Raw genomic sequence first — 16,937 nt, 5'->3', positions numbered from 1 at the left:
TTATCGGTACCATGGAAGATATAATTCGTCAAGTCCTTTCGAAGTTGCCTGTGTTTATTTGTGTCCTGAATGTCAACGACTCTATTCAAATACTCTGATGCTCCTGGTTGAAATTGAACGTGTATGGGCTCCGTTGGGATATAGTGTGCAATATAGGCCTGTTGAAAATACCCAATACCCGATTACCCGACCCGACCCGTTTTGAATTCAGGTAGATCGGGTCGGGTAAATCGGGTTTTGGGTTTGAAAATTCAGGTAATCGGGTAACCCAATATTTAAATAGGTCGGGTATTGGGTAGGTTTAAAAAAAATTCAGGTATACCCGAATACCCGATTTAGAAAAAAAAAACTAAATAATACACTAGTTATAATAACTATTAAAGTTGTATCATTATTTTACATAATTAATGTTCCTTGTAGTTTAAACCAAATGTTATATGGCTTTATTATTTGAACAGTATATAATAAATACAAAAGAAATTATTAAAAATGAAATGAAGTTTTGAACAAAATGTTACAACAAATATAATGAAAATGAATAAGATGTTAGATTCTCCTTCATTTTCTTTGTGCACTAGAGGTCTATTTCTTTTTTTTTTTCAACTATACACATGTTTGTTTTGTTATTTCTTCTTTGTGAATTGAAATATAGCTATATAATTGGTCCATGCAATTTAGATAACATGCTAAATATTTTTATTTATAACTTTTATGTACTCACCTTTTGAATAAAATCATGTAACATGGTTGGTTAATCCAAATTTGATCAAACATTGATCATGTACTCCATCAACTGTTTTTTTTTTATCAAAATTTGAAATGGAATCCAAAAATCACACAACATATTATAATGACTTGTATTGTTATCGTATATGTACTTGTTAATTGTATGAAATATTTTGTTACCCAATTTTTTATTAAAGCAACCGAAATGCAAAAAAGAATTAAAAAAAAAAATTAATAAGTGACACTTAAGTAATTTTTGGGTATACCCAAAAATACCTGATCCGACCTAAAACCTGAATACCTGAAACCCGAGAACCCGAATTACAATATAGGTCGAGTATCGGGTATTATTATTTTAAGAAAATACCCGAACTACCCGACTCGTTCTACCCGAAACCCGAAAATTTTACCCGATCAACACCCTTAGTGCAATATTTCGTCTTTTATCTTGTACTACCATGTTATGCATTATGATACATGCATACATGATATATCGTAGAGTTTCTAAATCCAATGATTGTGTTGCATGTTCAACTATATGTCACTTCGCATTTAGCACTCCAAAAGCACGTTCCACATCCTTACGTGCTCCTTCTTGTCTTCTCTTAAAATTTTGTCTCTTTCTTCAACCGGGTGTCGGAATGCCTTCACGAATATGGAATACTAAGGATATATTCTATCTGTAAGGTAATACCCATATTTGTATTTGTTTCCATTCACAGTGAAAGGAGCATCCGGGGCCTTTCCATTCAAAAGATCATTAAACATTGGTGATTGATCAAGAACGTTGTCGTCGTTGTTGGAACCCGCAACTCCAAAAAATGCATGTCAGATCCATAAATCTTGAGAAGAAACAACCTCTAAAATCAACGAAGGCGATCCGTGATGACCACTTGTGTATTGCCCTTTCCATGCTACCAGACAATTTTTCCATTTCCAGTGTGTGCCATCAATGCTTCCGATCATTCCGGGAAACCCGTGACGTTCTTCTTGCGCCGCTTACAGTTCTTGCAAATCGTGCAACGAAGGTTTCCTCAAATACACGTCTCCAAATGTTTCAACAACACCCCTTGACAATGTATACAATCTCTCCCTTGTTGTTCTTTCAGACATTCTCATATAGTCGTCCATGGTGTCGAGTGACTCCCCCATAACCATCAAATGAGTGGCCGCAGCACATTTCTGCAACGTTGTAAATGAGTGGTCGTGGGTTCGAGTCCCACGGATGGCGCCAAATGATGCGTCTTCGGCTCCGACCACCTGCTTTAAGGATGTGCACTTACGTCGGAGACAGATCTGTGAGGTCACAACAGACAAGGCCGTTAGAGCCACCCCAGGGACTGTGCCCCGGGAGCGGGCTCTGACGGTTAAGTTAGATCATCTGGTAGATCTGAGATGGTTCTCTTTAGCTAGAGAGAACCATCTTAGTGTTGATGGTAGGGGTAGTGTATGGTGGTTGACGGGGGAGGGTGGCGGCTGAGCCACCCGGCCGGAGTATAGGGTGGCGGTTGAGCCATGGGGGATGTCTAGGGTAGCGGCTGAGCCAAAGGGGAGAGTCCCCCCCTCTATGGAGGAGGCACTATTCTATTTATAGTGGACAATTAGGTCAAGGGGAATTAGGTCAGGCCTTGGGCCAGCCCAATTCAGGCCTAACTAGCAATGAGTTGGGCAAGGCCGCCTGGAGGCGTCGGGCGGGGCTGGCGGGCGCGCCCCAGGCAAGGCTGGCGAGCGCGCACCAGGAAAGGATGGCGGCACACCGGGCGAGGCCAGCGGACGTGCACCGGGCCTGCAGGAGAGTCCCCAGTAAGGCTGGCAAGGGAGCGCCAAGCAAGGCTGGCGTGCTAGAGCTTTCTAGGCCATGCAAATGGACTATATATCATCAACAATGATTTGCCCCATGGCAGAAAGTGATGGTAAGACTATGATTTGGCCCATAGCATTCACTCGAGGTTGAGATAGACTTGTTGTGTTATCTATGGTATGTGGTATTTTGGGGAACTCACTAAGCTTTGTGCTTACGATTTTGTCATTTAAATGTTTCATGTACTTCTAGTTCCAAAGGGAATGGCCCGACATGATTACACAACATCCCCTGAAGATTGTTCCATAATTTTTATTTGATTCACTTTGATTTTTTAGAATACTTTTTACATTGTTTGGTTTTGAAAACAGTTGCTTGTATCGTGATATGTGCATAATTAGTTCATATTAAGTATACATTTTTACTCATTTATTAGCTAAATTATTGCATATTATGGACAAAAGGTACTTAAAAGTGTTAAATTATGTTTTTCAGTCCAAAGATGAAGCTCGGAAGCGAAAGGAAGCGGGAGAAACAGTTAGAAGATCAAGAATGGAATAAAGAAGAAAAACACTAAAAATGGCATCTACTCGGCGAGTCAAATCGGCTACTCGGCGAGTTCAATCAAAGAATCGAGAAGATAATGACTCGGGATCCTAGAGAGTTATCACAATACGGGGAATGTGAGAGGGACTCGACGAGTCACCACTTGACTCGACGAGTCGATTCGGATATTTAAAGATAATTCCACAGATCGATAGAGGAGAGTTGTGGGACGATTCAGAAGTATTTTGCTACGATTGAGAAGCCAGAGAAACCCTAGAAGACGACGAAGGAAGCTAGAATTCAATTCCGGAGAGTAATTAAGGCAAATTTCATCATTACACTTATTCTTTTGTTTTGTCATTATGATTAAGCAACTTGACTTTGTTTGTTTGCTGTTATTTACTTTAATTATGAGCTAAAACCTTTAGACTTCTGTTTGGGGATACAAAGTTGACAATATGGTTTGATTGATTGGTAGGATTAATTCGAAGTTGGTGATTTTTTGTTATTTTAGCTTGCTAAAGAACCTTGTGTGTGAATGATAATTTATTTTCTGTTAATAGGAAGGTAATTAATTAGCATGAACATCTATTGATTATTGACCTCATATGCTATGTGATCACTATGCTATATGTCTAGGATTAACGAACATGAAACTAGAATTAATAAGAAAATTGAGTAAATTCATGTGCAAGCTTGTAAGATGACCATCAAACAAGGAGTTAATTAAAAGAATAAATTAGTTAACTATTGCAAGTCTAACTTAACCCGAATAATTAATCTAGTGAATATAATTAAATTAGACAATTGGTCACTGTTTAAGTTAGTTTGTTTGCTAAGGATTAGGGTAGTGAACACGAATCTAATCACTTGAATCGGTAACCAACGAAAGAATTAATCCATTGCACCATTACCTTGAAATCAACCATAGAGTTAACCGAGTTGAACTAAACAGAAGTTTCTTTCCAATTATTGAATCTAGTTAAGTCGTTATTTTCTAAGTCTTAAATTAGTAATAGTTAGTAAGTTTCTAGTCTTGTAAAACTAGAGAAAACCCCTACTTCTTAATTAACTTAGATTAAATTAGTTTTTAGTTTAATTTGTCGTTCCCTGTGTTCGATACCCTGCTTATTTAGCTATACCACAATTGATAGGTTCACTGCCTTTTGTGTGTTATTTGATAATTAAAAGTAGGTTTAAAACTAAGTGAGTTTACACACATCATATCGCTTTTATGTGTTTTGAAAATGAAAATTTTACAAGTATTTTGGGGCGTTTTAGTTATATATGTGTTTAAGTGTATATATATTATTACATGATAATCTTAATAGAAGTATTATTACTTAAAAGATTAAATGTATATTAAATACCTAATACTTTGTGTTAAGTATATACATTAAGTTAGGATAATGTTGTCTAAATAGATTTGGTATTGAATGTTGATTATAGGGATTGTAGTCTAGTCTAGTTTCTAAACCAATACGTATAAAGGATGCTTAGATCCAATTAAGTTAGATAATAGTTATGTACTATATTGCAATAGCATGACATAAACAGGAAAACAATTTTTGGATGATGATTTCAAGCATTATAGTCTTGCCTAATGATGGAGTAAGACTTATAAAGAATGTTTAGTTCAAGTTGAAATAGTGCTTAGTTATACCATGTAATGTAAAGATATTACATAGGCAGAAAATTTGTGTTGAAGGTTGATTATGGGTATTGTAATCTTGTCTAGTTATAGACTAAGACCCAAAGAGATGCTTAGTTCAATTAAGTTTGGACATTGGGTATTTTTATATTAGGGTGTACGTGAGATTGGAATGGAGAGTAGAGCTCTGTTTCTCAGGTATTACTTGTGTCGGGGTACTATTATGTACCATGAGTATTATTTTGTACAAAGTCTTTTTCGACACTATTATGTTTCGGGGTACAGATTACGTACCAGAGTACTATATTAGTATCCCCCACCTTTTAGACAGCCAGATAAGGTGTGTCTGAGGATGGAACTTTGTTCGATAACACTTATGATCAGACCACTACTAGGTATGTGTAATTCATCTAGAAGAGTGTAACGACCCGTCTCCGGTATGATAATTCCTTGGTATTTATTTTGAATTTTTGCAAGAGGGACTCGGCGAGTTCATAGCCTGACTCGCCGAGTAGGGTCGGGATTTCGAGCACGTGTTAGCTGGAGACTCGGCGAGTCCATATTCTGGACTCGGTGAGTCTGTCCGTCTGGGAGAAACCCTAAATCCCCGGGTTGCCCACTATTTAAGCCACCTTATAGCCCCCAATCTCGCCTCCTTCACCCTCAAAAACTGTGAGAAAACCCTAATTCGTTCTTGAGTGATTCTAAGTGATTTTGTGTGCTATTGTGAAGGCTTGAAGAAGGAGAAGAAGAAAGGAGCAAGGAGAAGGACTATAGAGCAGAGATTCAAGGGAAAGCAAGAGCTCTTTGAGGTATTCGTTTTCCTTCTCTTTTATGCCTTAAAACCCTTTCTAGATCTTGTTAATGCCTTCTCAAAGCCTTATGTTGATATGGAAGCTCTCTTATGCCGAGATAACCTTAGATCTGTTCATTTAGGAGTTGTAGAGCTCAGATCTATTGCCTTTATGGGGCTATTTTGCATATTAACCTTAGATCTACCCCTTTTAAGCATCTTTTAGCCTTTATTCCCTTGTTCATGTGTTTGTATACGTAAAGTTGGAAACTTTACGTGGTAAATCAGCTTATTGGACTCAGATCTATCATTTGTATGTATTGGATTCGAGCAGAATCGAGTGTAGAATAATTGCATGGCGGTGACTCGGCGAGTCGGAAGAACGACTCGGCGAGTCGAGTCGCTAGTCCCAGATTTCTTCCTTTTGAGCGGTGTCGAGTGGGCCCAGTGAGTAGTGGAGTGGACTCAGCGAGTTTGAGGGTAGACTCAGTAATGGAGGGACTCGGCGAGTTGTTCATACAACTCGGCGAGTCCAAGGCAATCTTCTTAAGCTCAAGAACAACTCGTCGAGTTGTTCATATGACTCGGCGAGTCGGATGAAGATTGTCTGAGTTCTTGGAACGAATGAGTACTCGTCGAGTCGATGCCATACTCGACGAGTAGCAGCGAGTAGGGTCGAGGAGTGAGAATAGGGACTCGGCGAGTTGGCGGCCCAACTCGGCGAGTCAGGTCAACTGTGGGTTGACTTTGACTGAGAGTTGACCTTGACCAATAGTTGACTTTGACCAAGGGTAAAAGAGTCATTTTACCCAGCGCAGTGTTTAGTATTTGATTGAGTGTGTTTATGGACTTGTAGCCGGGGAGATACCGGAGCAGCAACAGTTAGCCCTCAGAGCTATTCACTCAGCAGCCAGTTCACGAGGTGAGTTTCCCTTCAGTAGGAACGGGTCTAAGGCCACAACGCCGGCCCGTTTAATTATCAGTAGTTCCGGACTTTGGTCTGATGCAGTAGCTAGAGTGCTTGATGTCTTTGTGATTCAAGCATAATTGTGATATGTGTTCCGGACTTCGGTCTGATACAGTATGCAGTATATGTGATTATAATAGTTGTTATGTGTTATGCTATGTCATGATCAGTCAGTTCCGGACTTCGGTCCGATGCAGTTAGTTCCGGACTTCGGTCCGATGCAGTCAGTTCCGGATTTCGGTCCGATGCAGTTAGTTCCGGACTCTGGTCCGATGCAGGGGACAAGGTCCCGATCAGTTCCGGACTTCGGTCTGATGCAGCTAGTTCCAGACTTCGGTCTAATGCAGTGGGCAAGGCCCAGTATGTGCTTTATATGTATTGTATGGTATGTGGTAGTTTGGGGGAGCTCACTAAGCTTCGTGCTTACAGTTTCAGTTTTGGTTTCAGGTACTTCTGCTAGCAGAGGGAAGAGCTCGGGTTGATGGCATCGCACACACCACAACTTCAGCTTTTTAGCCTGGGAGTTGATTTAGTTTCTTTGATTTTGGTATGACATAGATATGAGACAGATTTTCCGCACAGTGTTGTTTTTATTATGTTTGGGATAAATTCTTTATGACTCTTGTATGACGTTTGATGAATATGGTTTTATTACTAATTTTAAAAGAAATTTTTGGGCCGTATTTTTGGGTTGTTACAAAGAGTATTGATGATCACCCCTGACTTAACTGTCTTGCCATGTTAATGAATTATATTGATCTAGAGAAAAGGATTGTATGTTCATTTGAGTACTCCATTCCCCTCATTTGTTGTCTTTATTGATCCTCACTTGTTGTCAGAGAATTCCCTGAAGCAGTATAGTCAATTCCTTGCTTACAGTGATCCATTAGAATAGATCTCATAGGATCATTGCTATAGGATCGTTATGTGAGAATCGACGGGATGGGTACTAAGGGTAGATTGTATTATACCTATAGGATGTACCTATATTCTTTGTCTTATACCTATAGGATGTACCTATATTCTTTGTCTTATACCTATAGGATATATCTATATTTTTTATAGTAGTTGGTTTTGCGAGATTATTAATTATGGGTTATTATCATAATAACATTGTGGAATTGGAAACCCTATGTATCTCATCAGGTTTCTCAACCTGACCCATTCAATTTATATACATCACATATAGCGGTGTTAAGACCGTTGAAGGTATGAATAGGATACTGAGTGATTGAAGAGAAACAACAAAAGGTTTCAGGACCGTTAAGTCTTCACGCTATAACTTATTTATTGTATCGATTATGGCATCCTTAGTTTGAGACAATCAATTGTACTCAAAATGTTTTAATATATTGGGATTTTACGCAAACCAAGATATTATGATTTTTTAAACATAAAGAAAAAAATGGTTCTGAAAATAAGGGATGTCACAGTTGATATCTCAGTTCCTTGAATACCGCCATACCATGATAACAATGTATACCTGACAATTGTCATTTCACACATGTGCAGTAATGAGATTTCAAGTTTACAATACATTTTTCATTTGGTCAGCCACATCATATCTGCTTTGATCAATCTGGTATACCCGGAAACTAGAGGATTTGTTGATCCTCCTATCGATTACCTTCTTAGCATACTTAGTAATATCTTTTTTGATTTCAATTATAAAAAACATTTACCTATATGTTTTCATGCCCAATAAAGTATACTACAATTATCATGGAAGTATTATAATATAAATAGTTAGCTCCAACATTATGTCTCTGACACCACCATTGTTGTATAGTTGCTCGAAAGAAATCAATCAACATTGTTATTGGTAGTTTCCGTGCGTTTCATGATAACGCGTTGATGGACTCGACGTTGTTTGATGTCATAATACCATACCAAACCACAGGGAAACACAACCCTGTCCATCTCTCGTAATAGATTTTGTCTAACCATGTACGACAGTCTTCATTTAGTGGATGACGTAGCCTACCCAACTTTTTTTGAAGTTAGACTGTCGATAAGCTTCTGCAACCTCCCAAAACAAAATCTATGTTCTCTCTTGTTTTCCGATCTTTGTTCTCATATTCATCAACAAATGACGACAATAGAGTCTATGATATGCATTCAGGTGTAACATCCGTGGTTCGAGGTAATGCTAAATTATTTAATTTTGTAATTAATTGTTGGACTATGAGAGTAGTGTGGGACTATTTGAGTTGGTCCGTTAGTGAGTAGTTCGACTGAGGACGTATGCTGGTCGTAAGCTTGGCGTTCGCGGGGCGTAGTGACAACATTGGATGATGGGGGGGGGGGGGGGGGGGGGTTGATGTGTGTACGCGAGCCGACCCATAACCCTAATTTTTAGGGTTTAAGTCATATAAATACATCATTATGTCCCAAACCCTAGCCTCTTTACCAGTCTCTCAAACTCAAAAACCCTATAAAGCCTAGCATTCCTCGTCCTTGTGTGATTTTGATCTTGTGAAGCCCATTTTGGTGGTTTAGAGCTTGGAAGGAGAAAGAAGAAGTTGATGAAGAAGAACTTATGTAGCTTGAGCTCAAATATCTGAGATATCATCATCATTTAGTACTCATTTGAGGTAAAAAGCTCACAACTTGCCTCATGTATGCTTAGATCTATGGTAATGGTGTTTTGGACCTTTTTGGTCCCAAGAATGGATTTTTATGGTCCAAATCCATTTATAGGCTTAGGGTTGCCATCCTTAGTGCTATATGAGTCCCAAGGACAGAAAGTTACCATCTTGAAGGTCTTATTGTTGCCATGCATGAGTTTTAGTCATTTCTATGGAAGTTGGTTGTCATAATTCAATTTTGGGTCCATTTGGTGGGTTGCAAGCCACCAAGTAATCAAATTTATGGGTTAAGACACTTTATTGGACTCAAATATGTGTTTGAAGCTTAAGGTCTTAAGGGATTAAGCCTTTTTGGAGTTTATGGCTTAACGGGTTAGTACGCTGGGCGTACAAGCCCGTACGTGCAACGTATAAGCCATGCAAGTTGTACGCTTAGCGTACAGAGGAGTACGCCCCCCGTACTCACTAAATATGGGTTTTCGTCATTTGGGGCTTGGTTTGGGCCGATCCATGGACATTGCTATTATGGACCATCATGGGCTATCAGAAATTAGTTTTTGGGCTAAGGATATGTTTGGGCTTAAGGGAAGGCCCATTTGAGGAGTTGGGCCCAATTTAGAAAATTAGGCCTTATTGGGCTTGGAAAGGATATAGAGAATTGGACCATGCATGTTATAGATTTGGACCTAGATTATGGTCCGAATTAGATAAGAGGTAAATGGTCATTTTACCCTAAGAAGGATTATTGAATTTTGACTAAGTGGTATTTTGCACTGATAGCTCGGGGAGTCGTCGGAGCAGCCATTAGAGATTACGTACCGTGAGATTCTACATTCAGCTTTGCGAGGTGAGTTTCCTCCTGGTTTGAATGGGTCGAAGGCACCAATTCCGATTCGTATATGTTATGTGTGTAAATTAGTAACTAAGTGTGGGCAAGGCCTATATCTTAACATTGCTTGAGTATGGATATGTAATAGATTGTTAGATTTTGGGTTATACTTGTTGTCTGTGTGATACTTGTATGTGTGCTTATTTAACTGAGTGTGGGCGAGGCATGTATCTCATAGATAACTGAGTGTGGGCGAGGCCGGTATCTCATAGATAGCTGAGTGTGGGCGAGGCCAATATCTCATAGATAACTGCGTGTAGGCGAGGCACATATCTCATAGTTAGCGGAGTGTGGGTGAGGCACATATCTCCTAGTAGTATGATTATGTGTATGGTATGTGGTAGTTTGGGGGAAATTCACTAAGCTTCGTGCTTACAGTTTTCAGTTTTGGTTTTAGGTACTTCTGGTACCAAAGGGAAGAGTTCGGGATGACTACATTGCACACACCATGATGTTTAGCCTAGGATGTTCACTATGTTGTTTTGATATGATACTCTGATTTGATACTATGACTTATGTTTTTGGATGGAATGATATTAATAACTATGGTTTATTTAATAATTAAAAATGAAATTTTTGGTCATTATTTTTGGGATGTGTCATCAGGAACATAACTTGAATGGCCATTTCAATTAAATTGGCTTTGTCTGATATGATAACCAAAGAGGGCATGCCCCAAATACATTCTTTGAGTCTTGATAAAAAAAATATATCCATGACTCCCCACTTTCAGTTTTCCCAACACCAAATGCAATATGGAGGATTTGATTATTACAATCCATGTCTACTACTTGGAACACCGTGCCCATGTGTTTCCCTTTAAGGTGTGCTCCGTTAATGATAATAATAGGACGCAAACAGGTTTGAAACGCTCGAACCTAAAAAATAATTAATATTAATATATTACTCTTTAAAGCAATCACACATGTAACAAAAATAAATATAAAGAACTTGTTATATTAGAAATATTATCATGCAACCAACAACCATGAAAAAGTATTCAAATTTGTTGTCATAACTTGTCTCTATATGTGTAAGCGTCCCTGGATTGTTCTTCTCCAAGTTATAACAATATAAAGATAGTCTTTGAAAGCTTTCTTCAGGGGTCCATCTCAACAGATTTAGAGCATACATTTTAGCACTCCATGCTTGCCAATATGAAATATATACACACTAAGATGGTCATTTAAAGTTGGTTGTATTTATTTCCCCTGTAACATATTACATGTACTATTAGCTAATATTTCCTTCAAGAAGTGACTAATACCTTTTTGTAGGCTTGTTGATGATGGGGACGTAGTTGTGTGTTTAAGCAAGTGTGTTTCTCCGATAGTTTAACCACTTATAAGCCTTCAATAACACTTTTGAGTCCTAAATTAATCTTAAGTTCTTCTTTGCTTTTGAAGAGTTGTAATAACTTTACATAGGAAGTATAATTGTGGGTTGTGGCACCTTTATGTTTTTGTTGAGCTAATTCAGGCAATGGTAAAGGTTCATGCATACCCCAATGGGTGGTTTTTGTTTCTCCAAAATCGGAAAAATAAGAAGGAAACTTTTCCTGTTGTGGTTTTTGGGGTTGTAAGGGCTTAGTTTCCTTCTGTTCACCTTTAGTATCATCCTCATTAAATTCAGTGTAACTCTAGAAATGTTTAAGCGGCTCTCCGTGTAGAATTATATTACCATAATCCACTAACAACATTAGTTTTTGTTCATCATTTGCAGATTCATCAACATCAACTGTTGGAGAAACATCATCAACAACCTTACCTTTATACCTATAATCACCCTCATCTATAGGGCTATTATAAGAAGGAACATGGTTAGTTGTCATAGGTAATAAATTACAAATTTGGTTACGTCCAACACCGAAAGACCCATTTCTATCAGAACGATTTTCCAAGAAAAATTGATGAATGCCACTTTTCATAACATTATTAACAACAAACAACTGTATTGTTTTAGGAGGCATACGATTAACAAAACTAAGAAATTATCTAACATCACTATCGTCAAAAATCTGCATAACTATATTTGATCAAAGACATTGAAAAGATAGACATATTTGATTAGTGTGTAACCTGGACTTGGAAACAACCAACGTAATTTACCCAACGAAGTTGATATCATTGTTTATATCTACACCAAAACATGTGTAGTCTAGAACAATATATTGCATAAATCCGTCGAAACGTTGCCATTGATATCCACTAGAAAATGACACTCGAAAGAATTTTGTAACGACCCAATTTTCACGTCCAAAAATTTCGTTTTTAAAACATTACTTTAGAAAACTTTAATAATTGAAAACATTGTTTGATCAAACCATATCATAACGTAAACCATGTCTAAAAGCCAAATCATACATCCAATCGAAATATCAGAGTATCAATCCCAACGTAAACTCATAAGTGCGGAATCAAAGAGTGTGTGTGTGTGACATGCTGCTACCGCGCCGACTCCTTTCCCCTAGCTGAAGAGGTAACTGAAACCAAAACTGAAAAACGTAAGCACAAAGCTTAGTGAGTTCCCCCATCGTACCACATACCATACAACACATATCATACATACTGCCAGGCTATTCTGGGGTGCCTGACTACCCGGTACGGCCATTCTGGGGTGTCGACTACCCGTGCAGCCATTCTGGGGTGCCGTCCTACCCGTGTCAAGCCATTCTGGGGTGCTGACTACCCGTGGGTCCTGACAACCGATCCTCAGGAACTATTTCACCCCCTACTGCTACTACTATCACATTTCATAACTTAACATATTATCAGACATATCTGGGGTGTCTGAACTACCCTTCGGTCCTAACAACCAAACTATACTACTATCACATATAACATATCATGCTAGCATATAACATATCAGGTAGTAGAAAACCTAGATGATATCACATAGACAATCATCTATCATACGTCTCCTACTGGTGGGACGGAATTGTGGCCTTAGACCCACCGCTACTGGAAGGTAACTCACCTCAAAGTAGTTGCTGATCTGTTCGGGCACTGACTGTCTACTGCTGCTGCTGCTGCTCCGGAAATCCTCCGACTGTAATTCCCACAACATACTCAATCAAACACTGCTAACTGTCCTTTGGGTAAAATGACCATTTTACCCCTGATCATGCCCTAGGTCAAAGTCAGGGTCGACTTTCAGTTGACCCGACTTGCCGAGTTGGCTCTCCAACTCGCCGAGTCCCTACCCAAACGATTGTCCTGAATCTCGTTTCTACTCGTCGAGTTAGGCGATAACTCGACGAGTTCTCCTTCTAAACTGATATTCAAGTCCTTCATCCTACTCGCCGAGTTGTATGAACAACTCGTCGCGTTCATCTTCATCCGATGAACACTTATGCTAAGACTCGCCGAGTTGTATGAACAGTTCGCCGAGTTCATTCTTGATCTAAGGAGATTGCCTTGAACTCGCCAAGTCAGGGCATTGACTCGCCGAGTTCCTCCATAGATGAGTTCAGCTTCCGACTCATTGAGTCACACCCCGTGACTCACTGCTCACTCGACACTACGAAAAGGGGACAAACTCGGAGACTCGCGAACCGACTTGCCGAGTCAGATGAACGACTCGCCGAGTCGTTGCCATGCAACCATTAACTACACGGATTTGCTCGATTCCAGTCCATGCCATTCACAGATCTGGGTTCCTAGAGCATGAATCACACGTAAAGTTTCCAACTTTACGTGTAGATATTCACCAATAAGGGTTTTAGGTTTCAAAATGCACCCAAAAGGGTAGATCTAGGGTCTTCATACAATGAGGGTCCATAAAGGCAACATATCTGAGCTCCTGGAGCTCAACCATGCCTAGATCTAAGGGCCAATCAGCTTATTACGAAATAATTTGCACATACAAGCTTGGGGATTGGCTCAAGAATGACTTAAATAAAGTAATAAGCATAGAAACAGGGGGAAAACGGGTTATACCTCAAAGGAACTACTGAGAGAGCACAAAGATGCTTGGATTCCTTCCCTTCCTCTTGATCTACTTCCCTTTTGCCTCAAAACCTTCAAGAACACACAACAATTGCTTCAAACTCTTCAATGAATAGCTTAGAACGAGGGTTGGAAGCTCTGGGGGGGAATGGGGGCTGGCTTGGGGCGGATATGTTGTTTAAATATGGTGCAAACCCCTGAAACTTAGGGTTTCATCCAACAGCGGTGACTCGTCGAGTCCGAAATATGGACTCGCCGAGTCACCAACTTAAACGTGTCCCGGGGTCCCGTCTCTACTCGACGAGTCGGACCTATGACTCGTCGAGTCCAAGGCTAAAAAAAATGGAAAATGCTCAAATAAGATTTACGTATCAGAAACCAGGTGCTACAAATTTCGTATACATACTCATTTTGAAACATATAAGAAAACTACCAAACAAACAAACGAATTGCATATAGGGTAGAAAAACTAGAGTTGACAACGGGTCAACCTGGGTTGAGTTCGAGTTAAACCAATTTAATAATTGGGTTGGAATTATTAAATTGGTTGATATTTTCAACACAACCCAACCTTTTAGATAAGTGAGTTGTCACCAGGTTAACCTGTTTATTTAGTTCTCGACTTAACCTATTAAATAAATTAGTTAAACTTGGATTAACCCATTTAAAATCAAATAAATTAATTAAGTAACTGAATAGTATACCACTTAATTTAGTTTCGTACATTAATAAAACTTTCTAAGTATGACAAAAGAATAATCTCAATTTATAAATACAAATAAATTGTTCAAATAACATTAAAAATGTTTTAATTTCAAAGTGATTTTGGAGAGTAGCTAGTATTATCAACGTTAAAAAAAAAGATAGAAATTATGATTGAATTTTTATAAAACATAAATAATAATACAACATTATAATTTATAAATTAATATTTTGATTAATACATGATAATATTCAAGTAGTTATTAAATTAAATATATATTAAAATTAAATGGGTTGACATGTTGATAATTTTACCCAACCCAACATATTTAATTAAATGAGTTATACGAGTTGACCTAATTAACTTAAATGGGTTGAAAATCTCAACCCAACCCGTTAATTTTGGGTTGGGTTCGGGTTAGATTGACGGGTTGGATCGATTTTTGCCAACTCTAAGAAAAACACACAAATATTCTATTTTTGCCTCTCTCGAATTTCCCTCTGGAGTGTATGGGCATGTCGGATTACAGTCTGGAATGTACTTTTCAGTTCGAAACGTACGATGGTGTCGGATTCCGGACCCAAACTCTACCAACCACCACCAACTGCATAACAAAAATAAATACTTCAGAGTATTGTATTATGGAATTCGTTGAACGACCAAACTTCAGAATGGCTGTACAAACCCCGGAATACGATATTCTGCAACAAGTGATCATTTAAAAAAAAAAACAGATTGTTTTTTTAAAGTCGTTTATAAGGTTAAATTACTCGATTTCCCATATTAAAAACTAAGTTATTTTGCTATATCACCGTTCTCATTTTGTCGATCTTTATGATTTGCCTTGTTCAAAAGCAATCAACAAGGGTCAACCTAACCTAACCTAACCTAACCTACCCAAAGCAAACCAAACCATCTTAAAGTTGAATCGGTCGCTATCTAACCGTGAAAACCTAAAACCGGCCAACCCTAAAACAACTTCATAAATATGAAGCAAAAAGAATTTGTACGTTGCTTAACAAAACTTGTACTTCTTTATTAGACCGTGGTGGGTAGCCGCATAGACGGAACCCAAAGTAGAATTAAATCGAGTTTAATCCACAAATCGACGTATAAAACTGTCAATCCCTCTTTCTTGTAATTCTCTTTACCAATTTAATTACAAGAATACGTCGAGATCCGGCGCGGCGGTCGTCGGATTTCGTCTAATTCCATCATGCTGAAGGTTTGTTCTTCCACCGTCGTCGCATCTGTCCTCGCTGCCTCCACCGCGGTTCTCTCCTCCTCCCATTCCAATGCAACTGCTCAGGTACACAACACTTTCCCCAAATTTCATGATTTTTGTTAAAGAAACTGAAACCTAAAAGATATGGATGTGATTGGGTTGGAATGGTTTAACAGGAATTGAAAGTGCGAAATAGTGGGGAAAGCAGTGTAGTAGAGAAGGAGAAATTCGCACCTAGATTCGATGGATTAAGGTTCATCGAGACATTGGTGACAGCCCACAGATGAGAGATTAGGCAATTTCAGGTTCCATCATGCCAAAGTCGCAATCTTTTTCTTTTCGTTTTTACAATTTGGAAAGGACCAATTGGTTGTTAGCTTGTGACGTTTTGATTTGGTGTGATGGATTGGGGTTTCAGGTTTCTTATTTCTTTTTTCTTTTTGTATTCTATCAGAGTGTAAAATCCCATTTGTTGGGCGCCGATTGTATTACTGTTTGAATTTGACATTCTTCTCTTTATCGATTCTGAATTTACATAAGTTTTTGGCCTAATTTTGGATCAAATAATACTTAATTGGTGTTAATTTGGTGAATTCTTGTAACTTCGGTGGGACAAGAAGCCATGGATGGATGAACGGGAGAACTCCGGTCCAATTTTCCAGCAGGAAAGTGTTCTTGTATAACGTAATCAGTAACAACATATGTAAATATCATCAAAACCCAAATCGTCAAATTGTGTATATGGGTAAAATGTTCATTTCAATCAAACCTTGAGAAATGAATCTTGAATCTGTAGTTCGAACAAGATTCTACTTACCCGAAACGTGACTGCAAATTGCTAGAATTAAAGTTAACAAACAGAAGATATATAAATTGTTTGTACAGAAGCGAATTTGATAGAGGTTTGCAACTATGTGGAGGGTCCTAATACATAAATTGTTTGTATATGGGTATATCTAGAAGATACAATTAGGGTATACAAAGTAATGTGTTTGGGTTGACTTTAAAAGGGTTAGAATCATTTTCTCGTTCGGATCGTGTTTGGGTTGGTAGGTAGGTCTATAGGTTCGTGTTCGGGTTAGTAGGTAGGTTTATAGGTTA

The sequence above is a fragment of the Lactuca serriola genome, chromosome 6 (assembly GCF_051521515.1).
Source record: "Lactuca serriola cultivar US96UC23 chromosome 6, Lser_US96UC23_V15, whole genome shotgun sequence".
Taxonomy (NCBI): Eukaryota; Viridiplantae; Streptophyta; class Magnoliopsida; order Asterales; family Asteraceae; genus Lactuca; species Lactuca serriola.
The sequence above is the reverse complement of the archived record's forward strand: the minus strand, read 5'-3'. Positions refer to the sequence as shown.